We start from the raw sequence: 22,414 nt of genomic DNA on the forward strand, positions 1-22,414 counted from the left end.
GGCTGGGACATAGATTACTGCTGATTTTATCACCTCTGAAAATACAGGCAGTTACTTTATGCAAGAATTACTGGTTTCAAGACTTCACTCTATTTGCCAATAACCACTAAGAAACTTCCCATAGAACTCTGCCCTTCAGAAGGCAGAAGCAAGGCTTTCCAGAGTCATCTTTCCAGGGGTCCATTACAGTAACCTGCCTGACACATTATCCCTTAAGGGATAACTGTGTGCACTGCTGCTGGTCCAAGTTTCTCTCTGTCACAGAAGAACAAACTTGCCAGCACTCAGCAACTGCTCATCTGTGGTGTTTTGTGGCCACCGTGCAGCACCAAGAGAAAACAGGAACTGGCTCAGCCGTGGCTGTGCCTAGGCTGTGGGTTGCTATAAGCGCCTGGCAAAAGCCAGGCTGAGGCTCCGCACAGAAACCCTCAACAGGAAGCACTGCAGCAGTAAGTACAGCACAGCAGCTGCTAGGAGAGGGGGGAAATGGAGAAGAAATAGCGGCTAGAGGATAAGGAAGTGACAATAACCAGGCAGCAATTAGGAAAATAGAAGAAAGGATGGAAATATGAGAAAAACACATAAGATAGGAAATTTAACAGTGGGAACCTGAGAGAGATTTCTACAGGAAGCACAGATGTGAGCTCATCTCCTTGAGCATCTACCTGTTTTGCAGAGCGGGCGGAGTGAAGCGAAGTAACGAACACAAACATCATCACCATGACAAGTACTTCAGCAAAAATAAAATCTTCCTCTTCCCAAAAGCTTAAGCTCTGCTCTGAAAGTTAATCCTCTGCTGCTTGCTTTTCTGCTCCTCTCCTTCCATCAATCATTTCAAGCGCTAGGAAACACGTAGTCCTAGCCGTTTCCAATGTAGTTTTCATTAAAGATACCCCTGCTACCTTATCCAAAGGATTAGGATTTTAAAAATCTCAGTTGTTTGACACCTCTAAAATTCCCTTTTAAAAAAGAGACCTGCAAACCTGTAACAAACATCCAATAACCTATATTGCTGCTTTGTTTGTCATAAACTTCTTCAGGGAATCCTTTGCATAACATTTACAATCCCTTTGCACAAGACTTTCAGCCATGTTTGAATTAGATTTGCAGTGAAGAACTGTATGAGAAAATGATCCTTTTCTCAGCAGGCAGGTGAAACAGCAATGTTCCAGGGCAGAACAGCTCCCCTACACCCAATAAAGCTCCTGCTTTGTCACTTACTCACTTGTAAGCGCTCATCTTTCTGTTACCTAAGTAGCAGCATGGAAGGCACCTGTTACACCACCCCATTTAGTATGAAATAGCGATTTTAAGCAGGTAAGCAATGTTGGAAGTACTTCCAACCAACCAACACGGTAAGAAGTAAGAGTAATAAATCCCAATTTGGGGTTCTGGACAATCACCTTACCCACAAGCCTGCTGCAACTGAGAAATTGGTACCAACACAATGCTAGCCCATAACAACTAATGCCGTTAACACAGAAACTGCTTGTAATGTTCAGAGCACACGTGCAAGAGAATAAAAATAAAACTTGCAGGTATGCAGGACCTGTTCACCTCAGATGAGATGAACAAAACTTCTAAGATGCTCCAAAGGCAAGCTCAAGAGGTGCGGGCTGGGAAAGTGGACAATGAGGTGAATGGCAGGTCTCAGAGGATTGTGATCAGTGGCACAGAGTCTAGTTGGAGACCTGGAACTAGCAGTGTTCCCCAGGTGTCTATACTGGGTCCAGTATTGTTTAACTTACTCATCACTGAGTTGGATGAAGGGACAGAGTGCCTCCTCAGCGAGTATGCTGGTGGTACATAACACTGAGAAGTGGCTGATACCCAGAGTGCTGTGCTGTCATTCAGAAGCATCTACAGATGGACAGAGAGGAGCATTCTGAAATTCAACATGGGCAAGTGCAGGGTCCTGCACCTGGGGAGAAATAACCTCATGCACCAGTACAGGCTGGGGGCTGACCTGCTGGGAGGTAGCTCTGTGGAGGGAGACCTAGGGCTCCCGATGGATAACAATTTGTCCATGAGCCAGAAATATGACCTTGTGGCCAAGAAGAGCAATGCTAAGACCAATGATATCCTGGGCTGCATTAAGAAAAGCACTACCAGTAGGTCAAGTGAGGTAATCCTCCCTCTCTACTCAGCCCTGGTGGGCCATCACCTGGAGTACTGTGTCCAGTTCTGGGCTCCCCAGTACAAGAGACATGGAGGTTATGGAGTAAGAACAGCAAAGGGGGTACTAGAATGATTAAGGTCTGGAGCATTTCTCTTATAAGGAAAGGCTGAAGGAGCTGGGCCTGTTCAGCCCAAAGAGAAGGCTTAGGGGGATCTGACCAATGTGTATTAAATATCTGAAGGGAAGGTGTCAAGAAGATGGGGCCTGTCTCTTCTAAGTGGTACAAGGCAATAGGACAAGAAGCAATGGGCCTAAACTAGAACACAGTAAGTTCCACCTGAATATGAGGAAGAAATTCTTTGTTGTGAGGGTGACTGAGCATTGGAATAGGTTGCCCAGAGAGGCTTTAGAGTCTTCTTCCCTTGAGATATTCAAGAGCTGTCTGGACACAATCCTGAGCAATGTGCTTTAGGTGATTCTGTTTGAGCAGGGATGTTGAACTAGATTACCCTGCACAACCACTTCTGTGAAATACAAAGATACAGATGGAGACAGAGGCTAACTGCATACTTATCAAAGCCCAGTTAATTTTTTATTTTTCCATCAGCTATGCTGTCCTGGGTTCAGCAGTAGCAGTCATTTTTCCCCTTCTTGGTAGCTGGTGCAGTGCAATGTTTTGACCTTCAGCTCGGGGACAGAGCTGATAACAAGCGATGTTTTGGTTTGGCCAAGGACTTTGTGAGCCTCATGCTCTGCCAGGGAGGAGGGGAAGCCAGGAGGAAGCAGAGACAGGACACCTTTATTTACCACAGCACGTCATGCCCAGGATGTAACTGGGAGTTAGCCGGAAGGGCAGGGAGACTGAGGGGTTGGAGGAGGTATTCGGAGCTTGGTTGGGCTCTCTGGTGGTGAGATGATGTATTCTCTTCCCTTGTTATTTCCTTTATCATTATTATCATTGGTGGTAGCAGTAGTGATCTGTGTTATACCTTAGTTACTAAACTGTTCTTATCTCAACCCGTGGGAGTTGCATTCTTTTCGATTCTCCTCTCCATCCCTCCGAGAGCAGGGGGAGGGCAAGAAAAGGGGGGGAAGTGAGCGAACGAATTACCTGACTGGGTTTAAACCACGACAATACTACAATATTTGGACAGAAAAAAGCAAATTTACTTTTTTTTAAAAGCTTCTGTTCTCTCTGCTCCCACACAAACAGAGCAGACACTGTTTTAACATCCCTTTCCCCCTGCAGCACATGTTCTGGGAAGACCACCCTGCGTCAGTGGCCATCCCCCACAGCTGCTGCTGATGGATGTCACATTAAGGTGCCTCCTGACCCGATCGCACAGCATTAGGCACTCGCTGCTGTAAGTCACAAGCAGCAGCACTTGCAGCTCCATGCCATCCAACAGCGGCTGGCAGTTGGGCTCATTCAGAGTCCATTAGCATGGTCTGTCCAAGGCAGGTCCATGCAGGAGGAATACTGATGGGCTCTCCTGCGCTCTTCTGCACCACTGGGCTTTGTAATGATATAATTTTGACAGTGCTTGGTATTTCTGAGACACTGCGAATGAGCCAATATTTATTATTGTGATTTTTCAAGATGACTGAAGTATCACATCCCATGCAACATCTGCAAAAACCTGGCTGAATGCAAATCAAGCCACTGCATCAGGAGTCCCAGAGGAAAAAGAGCTGCACACCTCTGTCCACAGAAACTTGAAACAAAGCCTACCAGAAGCTCCTCCCAGACAGACTCCACACCAGCTCTCTTTTGAAACACTCTGTTCCTTTGCCTCCTGCAGACTCTGAAATCATGCGCACACCTAATTATTCCGTGGAAGGCATGTGAACCTCTGCACTTGGGTGTTGAAGGAAAGATTTATCCTTGAAGTAAAAATCAATCACATTAACAGAGGGACTTTCTAAACTCCTACAGGTTTACTCCAAAGAGAGCACTAATTCTTTTTCAGTTTCAAAAGAGTTGGGTAAAGCATCTGCTCATGGCTTTGTTTGAAAGAATTAAACATTTATGTGAGATCCCTGAGAATTTTATGTAACAGCATTTAACAGAAAAACAACATCCCCAACCAATTCTTCTTTGAATTAGTATTCAAACTCACAGCATTCCTCAGGGGTTGGTATTGTAGCAACTGCTACAGAGCTCCCAAACTTGCTCTCTTCCAAATTGGAAAAAATTGGCAAATCAATCAAAACTGAGGAGATATTTAAAACAAAAGGTTAAATGGCAATAGGAAGAGTTCGACAAGTTGATGAATAATCAGAAAGCTAAAGAAAAAATGTCTTGGCAGAGAATGTTACAAAGAAGTAATTTATTTTATCACAGAGTAATAGCCCTCTATGAGATATAATTAAATTTTTAAAAGGTTTACCATCCCCACAGTTCAAGGATTGGAACAGCGCTACACAGTTTCTAACATGACTCTGCATTTCTGGCAGCAGCAAACAGCAACATGCATCAGTCAGTGTCTGTAAATCAATCTTCAGGGAGACAAGAAATGCTAACTGAATCAAAACTCTTAGTAAAGATTATACTGTAGAATATTTCTACAAAGATAGAAATAGGATGACAGAGCTCTGAAGAGAATCTGAAAGAAGCATGCAAAGGTGAAACTCAAAGGAGACCACAAAGTTCTAACAGTCTTGCAGTAAAGGTAGTTACAAAGAAAAGCTCGACCAATGGGAAGTTTGGATGAGAAGAAAGCAGTTTGCCTCTGACAATAGGGAGGGTTACTGGGCAAGCAACCCTCCCTTCATAAAAATTCTAGGACCAATTACATACTTCCAAATAGCAAAATAGTGGTTTGGAAGAGGTGTTTGCTTGACAATTTAGAAACGGAGGGGGGGACTGAAACATGTGGAAAGCTATACCCAAGTATTTCTTTTGTGACACTTCTGTTTTCTGAAGAACAGATATTTATGCAGCAACCTGCCTTCAAATCAGAAACACATCCACTCTCCTCTTCTGGTTTGTTTACTTTGCCTTTTTTTCCAATACAGACCAGTCATGACATGTAACACAAAAGCCTTCCAAATACCCCCACTGTGAGTGGGGCCTCTCTGTGCTGAACATAAAGTAAAATAACATTCCTGCTTCAAAGAAAACTTACAAGATCCATAGAGACAAAAGACTAAATGCAGAAAGAAACGGAGGCACAGAGGGCAGCGAAGGTCACAAAAAAGGTCAGCAAGAGCAAAACTCATGAGTCCTGTCCCCTTGTATCCAGCAGAGTCAAGAGGACTCCCAGAACCATCTGGGTCCTTTCTACCACTCTCAGTAATGAAGTGTAACAGCCTCTGAACTCAGGAGGAGACAGAGGACAATGCGAGAAGCTACTCTGTGCTGTGCAGAACAAAAGTCATAGGTATATAGTCTTACACACACGGCTTAAGTGTAAAGTTCACTTCTCTCCCAGAATCAAACACAAAGACCACTCTACATTTAATTTAACTGAGGTAAAGTTACTGCAGAAGTATTGGACAGCTTCCATAGACTGCCTAAACTGCAACTTTAAACATTCATTTGAAATTATTGCTAAAACTCAGAAATTCAAGGTTTAGTAAGTTATCAACGCTTTAGTAATCAAAAATTTTAGTTCAGGCTCTGAACTGATTTGAAATTATAAAACTAGAGAGTATACACATGGCATTAATTTATCCATCTTTGGCTGCTTTATCATGAACAGTGATTGATTCACTGCATGTTTTTACCCTAACATACAATATTTTAAGTATTGTTTAAAGCTCTCCAGAAAACACTACCAACTGTAAGGTGGCAGCAAGAATATTAAAGCTGTGAATAAATAATGCATACAGTGGTAGTTTCTGAAAAACTGCCAATGACAAAGATAAACTAACAAGGTCAGCACCTCACTTGCTATGTCATCCTGTATTTCTCTGACTTTACTACAGGAATTAATTTGGGGCATAAAATACTATGCTTGTCTAACTGCAAGCACGTTTTATTTTCAAAGAGAAGGCAGTAATGCCTTTTTAGGTTACACTTTGCTGTCACACCTGACCTTTCAGTTTTTTTAAGCTAGAAAGATGCCAACAGGCAAGTGGAAATACAGATGCATAAAAAATAAACAAGAGATACTTTGTGCATCAGTTCCTGTGTGGTTTTAACTGGCATCACAGCCCTACATCTGAGGTGGTACTTCTGATTAGTCATAACCTCAACTAAGGTTACTAAGTTTTGCCATATACCATGTATCCTCAACATGTTCCAAGAACTCGTTACTAAAAGGATGCTCAATCTCTTCTTAATAACAACATGACCGATCTGCTATTGAGAAGCAACTCATGCATACAGGGAAAAGATTTCTTAAGATGTCTTAAAAGCGGAGGGGAGGGGTGAGGGGGAAATCAAGCCAAGAAAGGAGGATCAGTTATTTCTTTGACAAAGATTTTTTTAATACAGCTTTTAAAAAAAGTTACCATCTTGTTGATGAACAGAATTAGTGGTCTGTGTTAGAAGAATCACAAAAATAAAGGATCGACTCTACTTAAGACATATTCAATGCAAACGTTAATAGTAGCTCCAGCCGGAAGGAATGAGACTATTTCTTTGTTCATCCTTCTGGGGTTTTGCTGTGCAGGAATACAAAGTGTAAACTGAAAGTCAAACCTGTTTTCTTCTCCTCCCAAACTTCTACAGCTCTAGATTCAAACCTGGATTTTAAGCAGAAACCTAGCAATCCTTCACATGCAATAACTGGATGAGGAAGGCGACATGTTGGCTACCCACTGGCTCTGGATGTGGGCTGGGGAACATGTCTGGCAGGAGATGGGTACTCTCAGGGCCCAAGACCAGAGAGAGAGGGAGAGGAGCAAGAGCCTCCCCTTGAGTCCCTAAGGATAAACACAAGTCGAATATCCACCAGGTTTTCATAAGCATACATGAATAAAATTACCAGACTCATTACAACAGACAGGCTACATCCTTTCTGCCCTGGATTTCCCCCCCACCCTCCCTGCTTGCCCAGTAAAACTCTCCCTCTTCCATACTTCTGCTGCCCACTTCCTCTCCCAGCAGCAGGAAACCACCACTTCGGGGTAAAGCAGCTCCTGGATGCACATCTACTGTGGTGGGAGGCAAGCCATGAAGCAACAGTGGGCTGTTTTTAAATGGTAAGATGTTTAAAAGTACACTGTTTCTCTGGAGTAGGCTCATGCACATAAGGATAGAGGAGCTGTTACATGGACCAAGGTGTGCGCAGACCCTCTCTCAGTAGTGCCTACCAAACTTATTCCAGGTTTTTGGATCTCAGAAAACCCTCAACAGATGTTTTGCAACAATAAACATGGATTATTTCTAATAGTTATTTATAATCTTTCAGGCAAGTCCTAGTCATGGTGGGATGCTGCTCCTCACTTCCTGACAACTTATTTTCTCTAGCAATGTCTTGTCAATGGCCCTGGAAAGGAAATGCTTATTACAACACTGCAGCCTCATAATTCTTCACCTCTTTATCATGTATTTTAATGATAACTTCTAGCAGATTAGCAAGACTTCATTTTCCTTTGCAGAAACTGTTTATGCTCTGAACTCCTGATAACACACACTGAGCAGGAAAAAACACAGAAATGGCAAGAGATGGGCAGAATCCCACTGTAGGATCCCACTGATGACATCAATAACTAAGGAGACTGCAAATAAATAACAAGATATCACACTTCTATGCTGTTAAAAAGGTCACCAGATTATCAACATTTGTTTTAGATAAAGGCTACTTTCCTTTCCAGATCTTTCCTTTATTGTGCTTTCTGTTCCAGCTCCACAGAACTTGTGCCAAGGATGTAGTCTGTCATGTTGCAAATATGAAACAAAATTTAATTGGCAGGTTTTGTTAAAAAACACCAAGAAGAAAAGTTACAACAAGGAAACAAAAGAAGTAGCAGGCAGACACCACTCCTCAGCTAAAACTAAGAAAATTTAAGTGTGTTCCTTTAAAAAAAAACCTGAAGGCTTTGCAGCTTTAACCTGAAATCAAATGTGACAGGAGGTTTCGGATGCGCTGCAAAAGACTAATAGCAACAATTTTGTTAAGAATCAAACAGCTAGTTTGTCAGAGCAGCACAACTGCACACAGCCCATCCTCCCCAACACCTGAGCCCTGTGTGAATACAAATATCTGCTGCAGTTTTTCCTCAAGATTCGCTCCCTACAGATGTCGTGTCCTCGTCTTCCTCTACGCAACAAAGCACAATATTCACTGGGAATCTGAACCTGCTTCATGCAGCATGGAAGTCCTGCATCTGTCTCTTTGTACAGTAACTGGGACTGACTCTCTACTGCTTTTCAGGGAAAGCATTAACCATTTGAGCTCTTTCACACTACAAGAAATCTCCTCCTTCAAGCTTTTGAACAGGCCATGAGCAATGTGCACATATAAACACATATATATGGATATATGCATGTATGTACCTATGCATATCTAAGTAAGGCTGGCTGGTTTGTTGATAAGTGGGGCATAGCAAAAAACATTTATTCTAAAGGTATTTGCTTATGCCATATTTGGGACAAGTGCATTTCATAAGCAGTGAGAAAAATCCATAAATGCTTTTCATTGGCAGAAGAACCCCCAAACATGTCCATGCATCTACCATCTTATAAATGTCACGTCATGGCACACAGCTTTAGATAAGGGCAGAATTTGTAATGCCTCTTTGGCAATATGACTCAAAACTGAACTTGATTTTGAGTAAGAAATGTTAAAGGAAACATCAACCAGAGCTTAGAAAACAAATGTCAAACTGGTGAAATGCTCCAGGTGACTCTGACCACTAATCACTACTAAATATCCCAGGTCTTACAGCTGTGCCAGGAGTTTAGAACTCAAAGGACAAAAGCCTTAAGGCGAAATCTTAACTCCTCCAAAGTCATAGGGATTTTTTCCACCAGCTTCAGAGGAGTTGAGAATTCATACTGGACACTGCACACTAAAGGACAGTGGACATTCTCATTTTAGTTTAATCCTAAGTGATCTAGGAAAGGTCAAAGTTAGAAGTATCAAGCAGCACAGTGTCCTTGAGCATAGCTAACAAACAGCACCAGGTAAAGTTTCTGCTCAGTGGTGTGGACGAATTACACACACGTGTACTTGGGCACAGTATTTCACATCATGCCCAGACTCCACTGTCTCTGTCTGCCCTCTGACTTTCCAACACACCACCTGCACTGATGTGTCCCCTACAGCCAGCCACAGAACTTTACCCTGTGATACCTGTACTAACTTCTAGTTACCTCTGGAAGACCTCTGGTCTTGCTTTAAGAGCCACCCTTGTAGTGCACAAACCTCACCACTCTTTGAGAAGATGCACACCCAGACAAAGCTGAAATTTATTTACAACATTCACAAAATATAAGAAATGTGCTATGCCCTGTTTCCAATGGCTCTTTTAACATCTATATCAGTAACCACCAGCCTTTTCCTATTAGGATCATAGAATCACAGAATCATAGAATAGTTAGGGTTGGAAAGGACCTTAAGATCATCTAGTTCCAACCCCCCTGCCATGGGCAGGGACACCCCACACTAAACCATATCACCCAAGGCCTCGTCCAACCTGGTCTTGAACACTGCCAGGGATAGAGTATTCACAACCTCCCTGGGCAACCTCATAGTATTGAAAAGCAAAACAAAACAGAAAGATGCTTCCCCTAAAGCAGCTGGTATGGTAAAGGGTATACACATGTAAAAGAAGCAATTTCCAGGGAAATGGTGGGGGGAGGAAAAGTGCACGTTTTATCCTGCTTCTGCAGCAAGTTCACTCTGTACTTTCCACAGCCTCAGAAGTATAATCATACCTTCTCAGGTGGCCCTTTGATTGACTAAAAGAATATGCATGCAGCAGCTATTTCCTAAAGCACATTACTTTGGACCCTAAGACTTCAGTCATACTGACTTTAACACATTTTCCTCCAGACACCATTATTGTCAAACCTAATTTTTCTAACCAGCTGAAAAAGATGTGCCCCATTATGCATATTTCCACTTCTGCTTACAGAGGCTTCAAAGCGGACTTCCCAGTGTATTTTCTATTTTAGGATAAAATTTCACCTTGGAGTGGAAAGCAGTAACAAACTCCTTTGCACTGATTGTTCTGCTTTTACCTCATAGCTTGGTTTGATGAGGACCTTTGCATAAGGTTGGCACAGGATCTGCACTGACTTTCTGCACAGAAATGTCAGTCATGGTGCAAAAAAAGCCATCAGTGCAAAATGAAGAGTCAGACATTATAAATCAGCCGAAGCAAGCAAAGCGTGCATTACAGGTGCAGCTAGCAAAGTAAACCCACCTTAGCACAACATATGCCACAAATTGTCTCACAGTACCAGTTTGTGTCAGTTCCTGTCACCGCTGACCCCTCCAGTTGTCATCAGAGGAAACTACAGTAACATATTCAAGGGAGACAGAAAAATGTCATTTTTCTACTCAGATTTAGAGTTCAAACAAACAGTTTCTCTCATGGATAACATGCAAATACTAGTTTAAAATTACTCTTGAAAAAATGTTTAGAAATTGCAACTTTTTTGAAGATAAACACTTCTATTAATCATTGCTTTATTCACAAAGAATAAATGATAAAAAATATTGCTATTTTGGAACAAGTCATGCACTCAGGACTTGCCCAGAGTAACTAACCCTCAGCTGTTTCCTATATGGTGACTTTAAACCCATAAGCTGAACTTCAACAACTCTGGGAGTAGATCAAGCAACCTACAGAACAGCACCGTACATGCAGAACCAAAGTTTAGTATTAACTAAACTAGCAAGGGTTAAACATACACCTTTGCTTATTTTGCTACCACTTTCCCATGTTGATAAGTCCTGATTTATACTATTCAGTATCTAAAAGGTCTGTGGGTTCCTATTGAGCATGAAGCATTTGCCAAGGTCTCTGGCTGCACAAATAAAAGCTACATGCCAGAAACGTGCTTCCAGAAGCAATATGCTAAGTACCAGCTCCAAAGACATTCCATGGAGTATGCAAGAAGTGCACAATGTGAATTTCTACAACCATTACTTTCACTGTTGATCAAAGTTGGTCTGTCTCTGCAAAAAGGGAACAAAACTGTGTTACTCAAATGCTTAGAAACAAGAAATCTTTGTTCAGAAAAGGAAGGGAGAAACAGAAGATGCACATCAGTGAGAATAAAAAATGAAAGGGGGAGCAGGGAAAAATGATTTTTAGAAAAAAGATGCCAGCAGAGAGGAACTACACACATGGACATGAAAACAAGTTCCCATCGTGCACAGAGGGACAATCCAAGAGAAAGTTCATCTCTGCACCAGTGATGAGCTGTCTTGCAGGTGAATCAGGCATGCTGTGTGGGATGAGGGGTGGCTGAAGTTGAAGCCTCTGTCATTTCTGATACAACTCTGGCAAAGTGCTGGACAACCTTGTACAATCAATGAGTCACATATGTGGGCCCTGGGGAGCAGCCATGCCACACTGCAGCAATTGGACATGCAACTGAATGTTTCCATGTGTTACTGCCTTAAGCTACAGCAAGCTCAGCCTGATGTGGGAATAAAAGACTAAGTTTTCAATGAAAACAGAGTTGGGGATAAGAGCAACAACAAAGTCACCAAGACTAGAGTTAATAGAGTAGTAACAGAAATCAGCAGCTCTAAGATAATATCATCCCACATGGGTCATTTCTAACAGTTCATGAGCTAGGTGACTAAAGTTACCTTCCTTCCAATAGCAACTGACACCTCTAAATTGCCTGAAATGCAGTCTAAACCAGTTATGAAAACATCAGTCCCTGCACATGTGCCAACAAGGTAGCCTTTCTTTTTCGTAATTACTGGTTTTAAACACAACAGCAGATCCTATAGCTACAAGCAGGGTGTAAGTGGTCAGACTGCTCAAGCCTGCCTTAAAGCCTCAACACACATCTGTTCTACTACACAAACCGTGACCTCATCTCATTTCCCAGGAGAGCTGGAAATGCTGCCTAAGATCAGGGCATCCTGGAAGCACCCTCTGCTCCCAGGGCACATCCACTGCTGGGGCACAGGTTCACTGAAGAACTGTGCATTGCTTCTGCCTTCCTCATCCCACCTACACCCTCATCCTCTGTTCTACAAACTAAAGCTCTTAATCTCACAGAAAAAATGCCTGAACAAGGAAAACAATTGCACAGAGAAGGCAAGGAGGCAGACTAGTCAGCATAGCAGCAAAGGGCTGTCTCATTACTAAATACAGACTGCAACCAGTTCAAAGTTATTCCTCTTCTGTTGTGTGAAGAATTTTCTGTTAAAATTGGCACAACCTGAGTTTAGCCAGAATTAACACATCTGTAAAGGGCTTCTATACAGCACTGATTTTGATTGTGTTTTCACTCATGTATGAGCCAAATAGCTGCCCCAGAACTGCAGGCAATGCCTGTTCTCACTGTTCAGCCCGTTCCTCCAGGAACAGGGTACAAACTCAGCTGCACATCACAGTGCCCTTGTGGCATTTGGCTAATTTAAACACATCTGGGTAATTCATTAAGTGCTTAATAAGCTGCTAACACAAAAAGCATTATTCAGCAAGCCCATTTAACTTTGCAGAAGTTTTCTTGAGTAAGACTGAATTGTTTGGTCAACAGATCACTGCACACAAAAACTGCAGCTGAGTAATGTCTTTAGTGGTGTAGTCTTACGAACTGCATCACCAGTGAGGAAACATCCATGTTCATTTTGTTTATTCAGCTAGCTTTAGAGCATTAGGGATAATAGAAAAGCTTCTTCTCAAGGACTCACTGCTCACAACACAGCAGCCAGAATAGCGAAAGATTTTGGGGTTGGGTTTTTTTTCCCTTCATAAACACATGAAAGCACTACTTAAGGAGACTGAAAATCCTACAAGAAATATTAGGCTTGCATTACATTAGGTATGTTCAGAAGATACTCATATTTATGTTCATTTGTGCAAACCAAAGGACTTCATAAATATCAAGTGCTGAATCATTAAAATGTGCAAGACTGCACCAGTACAAGCTTCTGCTAACGGCAAGAGAACACCAGGCTGTGGGAAACCTCACTTTTCATTGACTACCTCCAGGCTGAGCACATGTTTTAGGCTACAGATGTGTGCAGCTCACAAAAAATTAACCTGATTATAGACACAGCAGAAAAAAGAACATGGGTTCCCTCCCACCAACAGCCCTAAAACAGAAACAGCTGCTGCCAGGCAAGCCAGGCACAACACTAGTAACAGAATCTAACTGGTAAGTGGTTACCATCACTGTCCGGACCTGGACCATCCATCCCACCAACGCAGAGGCTATCAGAGAGCTGAAACAAGAGTGCCTCTTCTCTTGTGGCAGGAAGACACCAGCACAACTCACCTGGGGAGGTTAAGGACTGGCAACTGTTTTGTCAACAGTCGTGTTTATTTTTGGCTCAAATTTACTCTGAAACTGCAACAAGGAGAACAACTTGTCTGCTTCTGGGAGACTTGCATGGGGTTATGGTGGGCAACCTAACACACAGGAGCTGTATAAAACAGCTGCTTTTGCACTGGTATTGCAATGAGAATTTGTCACAGCAAAGCACGGATACACAGGCTCTTAGTCACAGTACAACAGTCAAAACAGATACTGTGGCAAAAAAAACATGCTTTTCCTCAAATACACCTTCCCTTCCCATTCTATCTGATGGGACACAGCCACCACCACCATTCTATCACTGGGACACTGCCACCACAAATATTTTATCTGCTACAACATGGCCACCACCAACATTCCATGGGCTGGGACACCACCCCCACCAACATTCTATCCTCTGGGACATCACAACCAACAACACCCTATTTCCTGGGAAAAATGCATGCCGCTTTACATCAACCAGGAGCGATACATAAAGACACCTCTCATTGCACTAAATGCTTAATGCCTGTTGTTAACACCTATAATTCCACTGTCTCTTTCAGTTACTTAAGGATATGGATTAGGTGAATCTCCATCATTTTTGCTGTTTCAAGTGTATAGTCTTGACTGAAAGTCAACACAAAGTTGACTCCAGGGAGACCTCATGGCAGCTTTCCAATACTTAAAGCGGCCTTTGGAACAGGTTACCCAAAGAAGCTGCGAATGGCCAATCCCTAGCAGTGTTCAGGGCCAGGTTGGATGGGGCTTTAAGCAACCTGGTCTAGGTGGAAGGCATCCCTGCAGATGGCAGGGGGATTGCACTAGAAGGTCCCTTCTAACCTAAAAGATTCTATAATCGTATGATAAAAAGGAAAAGGCCCAGGACATTTGCCCCAAAGACCACACAAAGCAGAAGGATCAGCCAATGGCTCACGAATCAGAAAAATTTGTTTCAGGTCAATTTCACAGAGAGGGTGAGTGGCACAGAGCTCCCCTTGCCAATGGCCTCCAGCTCCTGAGGGAACACAATGAGGTGCAGGCTGAGGCTGGCTGTACTTCCTTGTCCTTAGGTCAGTGGCTTCCTTGTTGTTGAAGGCTACAGAAATCTCTGGTTGAGCAGCTGCTGAGAGAAGGCAGGGAGCACACAGTGGTCTGGTCCTGTCCATCTGGGCCTGCGTCGGTCAAGTAGTTACATTTTCAACTGTGTCCTGTCACTGTCAATGTCCTCATTCTTCCCAACAGCATGTCAACAAGCTCGTCTGCCAGTCTCTCCCTCAGTGCGTCTGAGGACAGGAGTGCAGCATGGTCTGGTCCACTCCGGGTCATGGCTTGTGGCTGCAATTGGAAGGACAACAAGCAAAGGCAGCAGCCACCCTCGTTCACATGGGCCACCCCTGCCCAGGGCTCTGACTGACTAGATCACTTAACTTTGTATCAGCGTTCTTCCGAGAATGAAGCGAATCTCATGCTGTGTGACTGAGGACGGGAGTGCGCCATGGTCCAGCTCATTTGCTGTCTGGGTCTGCATCTGCTGTGTCCTTATAGAAGGTAGTGAATGTCTCTGAGTGGCTGAGGACCAGAGTGCGCTGTGGTCTCATCCTGTCCTGCTCCGTGCCTGTGGCTGTAAGAGGCAACATAACTGCAGAGCAGCCACCTCTGTTCACCATGCACAACCCCTGCCCGGGGTTCTGCCACACTTAACTTTGTGTCAGCGTCCTTCCTAGAAAGAAGTGAATCTCATGCTGTGTGACTGAGGATGGGAGTGCACCATGGGCTGGTCTATTCCCTGTCTGAGCCCATGTCTGCAAAAGGTAGGGGAACAAACTACACTGCAGCCACACTGGTGTACCATGGGCAGCCCCTGCCCAGGGCTCTGCCAGGCTCCATGACTTAACTTTGTGCCCTTGCAGGAGGTGGCAAATGTCCGGCTGCGTGGCCAAGGTCAGGAGTGTGCCATGTTCTGGTCCTCTCCTTGTGGGAGCTTCTGGCTCTGGAAGTCAAAGGAGGAGCAGCCACCATCTGCCGCACCTCGGGCACGTGGCCTCCCTGCCTGGGCCCTGCAGCCCAGCCCTCCCCTCCCTGCCTTCCTCCTGCCCTCTCGCCTCAGCCCTTGCTTACCCACCTGGTTGCCCCCAGGCTGCTCTGGCCCTTGTCCCTTGTCACCACGCAGCCCTTTACATACCTGTCCTGGTGTATGGGCTATCAACCCCTGGACACCACAAAGATTCTATCTGCCTTGACATCACCACAACATTTGATCCCCTGGGAAACCACAAACATTCTATCCTCTGGGACTCTGCCACCACCAACATTCTACCACCGCCTGCATGGTATTCCCCATGAGACACTTGTCCAGTTATGAATGCCCTTTAAACCCTCAACTTCTCTGGCTGTCTGATCTATCAAAGATAGTCATCTTTCCTCCATGCCCCCCCCCCCCCCAAAATGGAAATCTGACAAGGATATTTGGCAAACGTTGCCATTCAGTGCAGCTTTCAGTATGCGTGTTTGTAGTCCGCCAGGAAGAGCTACACACGCACCAGGCCCACTATCCAGTGATTTAGTCCTTCTGATTAACTAACAGGAAGCAGAGACAGCCACCTTCATATTCTCCTCCATGAGGAGGCCACACAAGCAGTGTCTTCTAAAGCTGGGAGTTAAATCTACATCCAGTTGCTGCCACACAGCCTTAGACACAGTATCTTTCTTCCAGACCCTGAGATTTTGTTTTACTTTTCAAAGTTTGACTCACTGGGTCATTTAAGTTGGAAAAGACCCTTAAGATCATTGAGTCCAACCACTAAAAACACTGTTAAACAACAGCTGAAGCTGACGCACTGTACAAGCTGATCAGAATACAAAAGTCCTTCAATATAAATGTTTGCAGTTTAACCTAACACTGGCTGATCCCCAGGCAGACCACCATGTACAAGTAAATTGGTTATCTCCTTAAGTAGGACTCAATACATTTAAATTCTAACATAGGTAATCCACTTGAATACAAAGCAGACGTCTTACACCCATTCAGAAACCCCACTCATTCCTTTCAAACTGGCCCAAAAGTTCACAAGTAAACACATACTGAAGCACATGACTTCTTAAAAGCTGAGTGCCAGAGGTAAAGCATAATACAACACAGATGATTTAACCTTCCATCAGCATAGTCTTTCCCTGCATCAAGCATAATGCAAAAGTCAGCATGGAGTCCTCCTGAGAACATTTAGTAATTCAGCATGGGATGAAATCATTAACATTGCACAACCTTTGTATATGGGCCTTCAGAAAATCCTAAATTGTAAGTTTCATCACCCCTAAAATCACTAAAAATGGACAGTGATTGTTAAATAATTTCACCACTGCCAACAGAAACATCCAGAAACTCAGTTGCACCAGGATGCATGCCTCTGTTCGCCTAAGAATTGCAAAACTCGAGCCCTGAGTACATTTTACCCTAGTAAACACGGAGGGGGGGGAAACCCCAAAACCACCAAACCACTAACTCTCTACTAAAGAGATAATTCAAACACCTACAGCATCTCCACATCGCTACAGAACTATCATCCTAACCATAGCAACAGATTTAAACATTTGAGGATCCATTTTGCTCTCTTCAGGCAGCATAAAACAGGTGAATGCTGCAGAAGTGTTAAAGTAAACCAGAAGCAGTCTTCCAAACTGGACAACTACAACTTAGGAGGAAAACAGGTTACCAATGACAGCGAGCACGGAACAAAATCATACCAAGTTATTCAAAGGAAAAACAGCATTGCATAATGGAGTTACTATTTACCAATTTGTCTATTAGAGACCTGAAGTAGTATTCTCTCCAATTCCATTAATATATTAAACAACTGTGCTACCATGCCATAACTGCAAGTGACTTCAAAGTAGAGCTTATTCTCTGCAGGACTGAATTGTTCAAGAAGGAAGAATTTAATACACAAGACCATGTTAAAACTAACAACAATATACAAACATTTACTAATAAGCAAAACAAACAACACCTTGCTCGTTAACTACCAAAGGCTTCAAAGCCCTGAGGAGGTTTGTTTAGGTGGCAGACTTCAGATCAAAGCCTGGCTAGGGCTGGTATCTAAACTGGAACACAACCCAAAAGTTCAATCCCGGCCAGAATAAAATTCAAGGGCTTCCTTTCACTTACCCCTTCCAAGCAACACACATTCCACAAACAGAAAGCATCTAGAACATAGTATGTGACTGTTGAACACTCATTACAAAATTACAGTGACACTTCAAAAGCAACAAAATGCTCCATCAGTTGCTGAAATGAGTCCTTGAAGAATATTTTGACCTGTAAGACCCTTGTTTTCCTCCGCAATTACATTCATTCATAGGTCCTTGACATGAGAATTACTGTGAATTTACATCAGTGCAACTAGAAAGTGAAAATCCCCTGAAAGACTTAAACTACAGAATGAAATACCCTATAGATAGCATCCTGAGAGCATGAGATCGTTGTTCAGTCTGACACACTTGTGATGGTACTAAAACAGACAAAAAACAAACTACTTTAAATAACTGGGTCCAACTTGTCAAAAAAAAAAAAAAAAAAAAATCAAGTAAAGCACTTTTTACTTATATATTTGGCTGTATAAAGACAGAAAGAAACCCCACCTTATAGCCTAACTTTCACATAATATACATTTGGGTTGAATTCTACTGCGTGAAATATGTACATAAACGCATGGATCGCAGGACAACTACAGAACCGAAGACCTGGGCTATGCAAACCTGTGTTCTTTCTCTGCATCAACTCCCTCTCAAAATGAGCACACACTATGAAATTCACTTCTAGAAAATGCCTGTGCTCTCAAAGCATGATAAATGCATTTAGGTTTATCCAATTTTTCAACTGGTGATGCTTCCATAGGTCCCACAGAGTTTTACAGCTGACTTCTATCTTTCTGCTGTTTCCCATACAGAAACTTGTCTTGCAATTTAAAACCTGAACTCTCCTGCCCATTTCATGAGGCATTTTGCTGAAGCCCAAAGCAAGGGGAGCAACCAACCCCAAACTCATACTCCAGGTGTACACTGCAGCTTTGTACAAACGGGCAGGTAATAGCCAGTGCTGTTTGCTTTTCTTAGATATCCAGGGGTGAGAAAAATCAGCTTCAAAAGAAACCAAAAAGAAAAATATTTTATAACTGGGCCTTGGGGGTGAGCAGGGGAAATCACTGTTCAGAGTCTGGAAAATGAGGATGTTTGAGACCATCTTTGTCTCATAAATAGTCATTAATCATTTGCAGTCACTTAGCACAGGAGGTAGTGCAGGGGCAGCCCGGCTACTGTAAAAGTTTAATACCGAATTAGATTAGAAATGCTCAAGAATGTGTCATCATAGCTAAGTGCTACCTGCTAATGGAAACTTTGTTTTGGTTTCAATATTAACAGGGCCTGACCTGGGCTTTTGGGAGCAAGATGACACAATCTTGCTAAGAAGGCACAGACACAACAAACATTGTTAAGTACAGAAAGCCAGACAGCCATGAGCTTTTTACACCACTTTATCACTATACTGCTGTAAAATATTATCACCTATTTTGATCATATTTCTGTTATTAGAAACAAGACCACAGGGATGATGATCAGCCTGTAAGGCAGAATGCACAGGCATCTCCATCTGCCTCCTATGAGCTGCCACACAGCACACGGGTACTGCCATTACTGGCACATGATGTGCCAGAAATACAGACACAAACATCCTCATCTGTATGCACAGAGCTAAAAGAGCAGGATTCAGATGGTTTTACAAGAATATTCATAATCCTCCTCCCGCCGCCCCCTACTCAGAAGCTCAGTCAGAGCCAACTAGTTATAATTATCACCATAATTATTATTTTAATAAGAACCAGTGACTTATCAAAATATTGCACTGAAGACTTGCACATCTTTTCTTCTAAGACTGCCAAAAAGCTAGTTCATTGCTGAGGTACTGCTCCATGTATGCTGCTAGCAGACAGCACCTCCAAGTTGCTATTTATGCAATTGAGTGACTAAACTCAATTCAAGTGAATGCCAAAGCATAAGCAATTTGAGGCACAGTAGCTGTGCAAAGCATTATTATTCTCCTGGTGCATACACACTAACAGCTTTGTTTACTACATTTACTCCTCTTCTGCTTGTTTGCTTGGGTTTTACATACTTTAGGCCAAGTTGCTGAACTTCCATGCCTTAAGGTAGCCACCTGAATCTGTATTTACATATTTAAACATCTGTGTCAGGCACAAAGTTTTAAGTGCATAAGCAAGCCTGTAGGCATCCAAGTCAATATAATTAGGTGCCTAAATTTATCTCCAGCTACCCAAATGTGTACCTCTGTAGGCAACAAGTTGCTATTTTTCATGAGTGTATTTTTTTTTCCTACCAGGTACTATTAGCTTGAAAACAGATTATTTTTTCTTCACATGCTGGCTCAGGATGTCCCCAGTCCCCTCTGGTAACACTCCGTTTCTACACAGAAGTCCAATTTAAATATTCATAACCAGTAGATGTCCCTCCTTTAGCCAGGTACAGCTCCAGGTACACTGCCTGACTGAGGAAAACATTCTTCAGTTGCTCTGATAACTGATGCCCCTGGCAGCTGTGAGACTCATCTTCAAGACTGACCAGTCATCCTCCTGCCAAGTTTACAGAACAACCCATGACAAGGACCCTAGTCACCACTATGCCTTGTGGCTGTATATTTCTGAAGAACCCAAAATTTCCCATGGAAATGTAATTTTTCGGGTTTGTCTGTTCATCTCCCCCAAAAGGGTCAATGGGATGAATACAGTTTCAGGGAATTCGCTTCATTTTAGTCAATACATACATGACTTCTATCGCTTTTTCTCCCAAAAGATATTTGAACTGAACCTGAATCAACTGCTCCTGAATCAAAAAGTTCCATTATAAAGAACAAAGCCAACTACAAACAGGCTGAGTTTCAAGAACAGAAGACCACTGAAATTCAGAGAGCATGGAATCCAAAATTCGCCATTAAGAAGGCAGCGAATAGCACCAACTCAAAGAAAAATGCTCAGACTCCACCAACATAACTGTAAGAGTACATCTGAAGGACAAGCAAAAGCTGCAGTATGAAGTAAAAATGAGTGCCCATGACTCATTCAACCAAATCCAAGTTAAAGTTTGCAGTGCCGTTCAGCTTTGTAAAATTGTTTTAAATAAGCATCCCACTTACTCTCTAATAATAGAACAGCAACAGAACAGTAGCTTGAAAACAAAATATGTGGGAAGTATTCAAGATATGACCTCAGAGTCAACCACACACTAGTGTGAAATCTTTTTAGGTAACTTTTTCTACTAAACTGATACTCATTTATTGTGAAATTTCAGTTTATTACCACCAAAAAAGAAAAAAAAAAAAAAGAACAAAAAGAAGAAAAAGAGAAGCCAATTATAGACATGCTATAAATAGTTCATCCCTTGGAGGAATCCTCTAATCATCTCTAAAAATAAGAAGTCACATGACTTAAGTGTCCTGTACTGACCCTTTTGGTACTTCACATAAAAGTCTGAACTCAGCAAGGTTACACCATATATAAGCTTAAACAACATTACAAGTCGCTCATTTTTAATATCCACACAATTCAAAAGCCTGGTCTCTTCACATCTAGCTCCTACTCAAACTCATTAAAGCGTTCAGTCCAGAATCTGATGCAAAGCCTGGGAGTAACTCCACAGGAAACACAGGCTTCGAGACCACTTTGTGCTCCCAAGTGAAGCCTGGAAATCTCCTTTACCTGCCTGAAAACAGCTGGATAGCTAATTTATAATACTAGCCTCTTCCTGATTTCTTTCTTGATCCATCCACACTAGTCAATCCCTTGACTTATCCTACCCTTAGGCCGTACAGTGCCAATCACAGATGAATTCTGACCTGTGAGTAGAAATCAACTGAAGAAGAGTTTGTGGAAGTCCTGTGCTGAACGGGTCCCTGCTGGTAATACTGCAAGTTACACTTGTGACTCTTGTTAAGCACTAGCAGCTATACTTGCTATTCACCCTGTAAGCTCTTCAAGGCAGGGACCTTTCCTCACATGTGTCTGTAAAGCTTCTAGTGCCCAGATGGTGCCATAAAAATGAATAATAATTATATTTCCATGTAGACCATTATTGTGCATAATGTAAATTACTTTCACTGATCCAAGAGGAAATCATTTTCTCATTTTGAAATGAAAAGAGAGAGTAAAAATAATGATTACTTGTTTGATGCTATTATTATAACAATAACTGCATTTGTGGGTCCAGAATCCTCAGCTGGTCTGTACTGACTTTAACGGAGCTATGCCAATGCCTGGCAGCTGACAAGCTGGTCCCAGTCTTTGCTGAAGATCTCAAACTATTTCACAAAGACTGATTACTTCAAACCCACACCACTTCCGTGAAAGATAGGAAGTTAATTAAGCACACCTTGAGGACTGGGGAAGAGAAACCACAGACCTGGTATGTGAAGGAATGGATTGCTACCACAGTAGGGCCATTATCTGAACATCACTGCCTTGGCCCCCTTCCCTCAGTGAGGCAGAGGAGGCTTTTGCAGAGATTCAGACCTCAAATGAGCTGAATTGCCTTCTGAAGGTACTCATCTCTCTCTATTCAGGCCTTAGACTGCCTGAATTTAGCACCCCACTGTTTATGAGATTCAGCCCGGGCTTAAGTGCTCCAAAGGGGACAGCCATAATCATCAGCTCCAAACCTAAAAGGGACAAAATAAAGTTGGAACCTGCCAGGACTTGGCTCCTCCAGAGAAAGAAAAAACCACCAAGAAAACACAATTATCAGACTAAAGAGGACTAGTCTGGACAGCCAATAACTGATAACCCCAAAACTACATTTTGCTTTCAGCAATGTGGCTCTAAACACTTTGCTACAGACATCAAGAG

General features: G+C 42.7%; 1 protein-coding gene and 1 long non-coding RNA gene across 7 annotated transcripts in view; both read right to left on the minus strand.

Annotated features, from left to right (window-relative positions):
* XYLT1 (xylosyltransferase 1) overlaps positions 1-22,414 on the minus strand; it is a 194,182-nt gene that overhangs the window by 164,874 nt on the left and 6,894 nt on the right. The gene's annotated exons all lie outside the window — the stretch shown is intronic.
* On the minus strand, positions 14,439-17,364 carry LOC134172172 (uncharacterized). Of its 4 annotated transcripts, none has more exons than XR_009967854.1 (3): positions 15,631-17,364; positions 15,211-15,498; positions 14,439-15,129 (listed from the first exon to the last, which is right to left on the minus strand). It is a non-coding gene; the product is annotated as an uncharacterized LOC134172172 (long non-coding RNA). The 4 variants fall into 4 exon arrangements; XR_009967856.1 differs by lacking the exon at positions 15,631-17,364 and having other exon boundaries at positions 15,211-15,310; positions 15,404-15,586; XR_009967853.1 differs by lacking the exon at positions 15,211-15,498.

This window comes from Pezoporus occidentalis, unplaced genomic scaffold (assembly GCF_034315485.1).
Source record: "Pezoporus occidentalis ecotype Australia unplaced genomic scaffold, CSIRO_AGI_Poc_V1 ctg113, whole genome shotgun sequence".
Classification (NCBI taxonomy): Eukaryota; Metazoa; Chordata; class Aves; order Psittaciformes; family Psittacidae; genus Pezoporus; species Pezoporus occidentalis.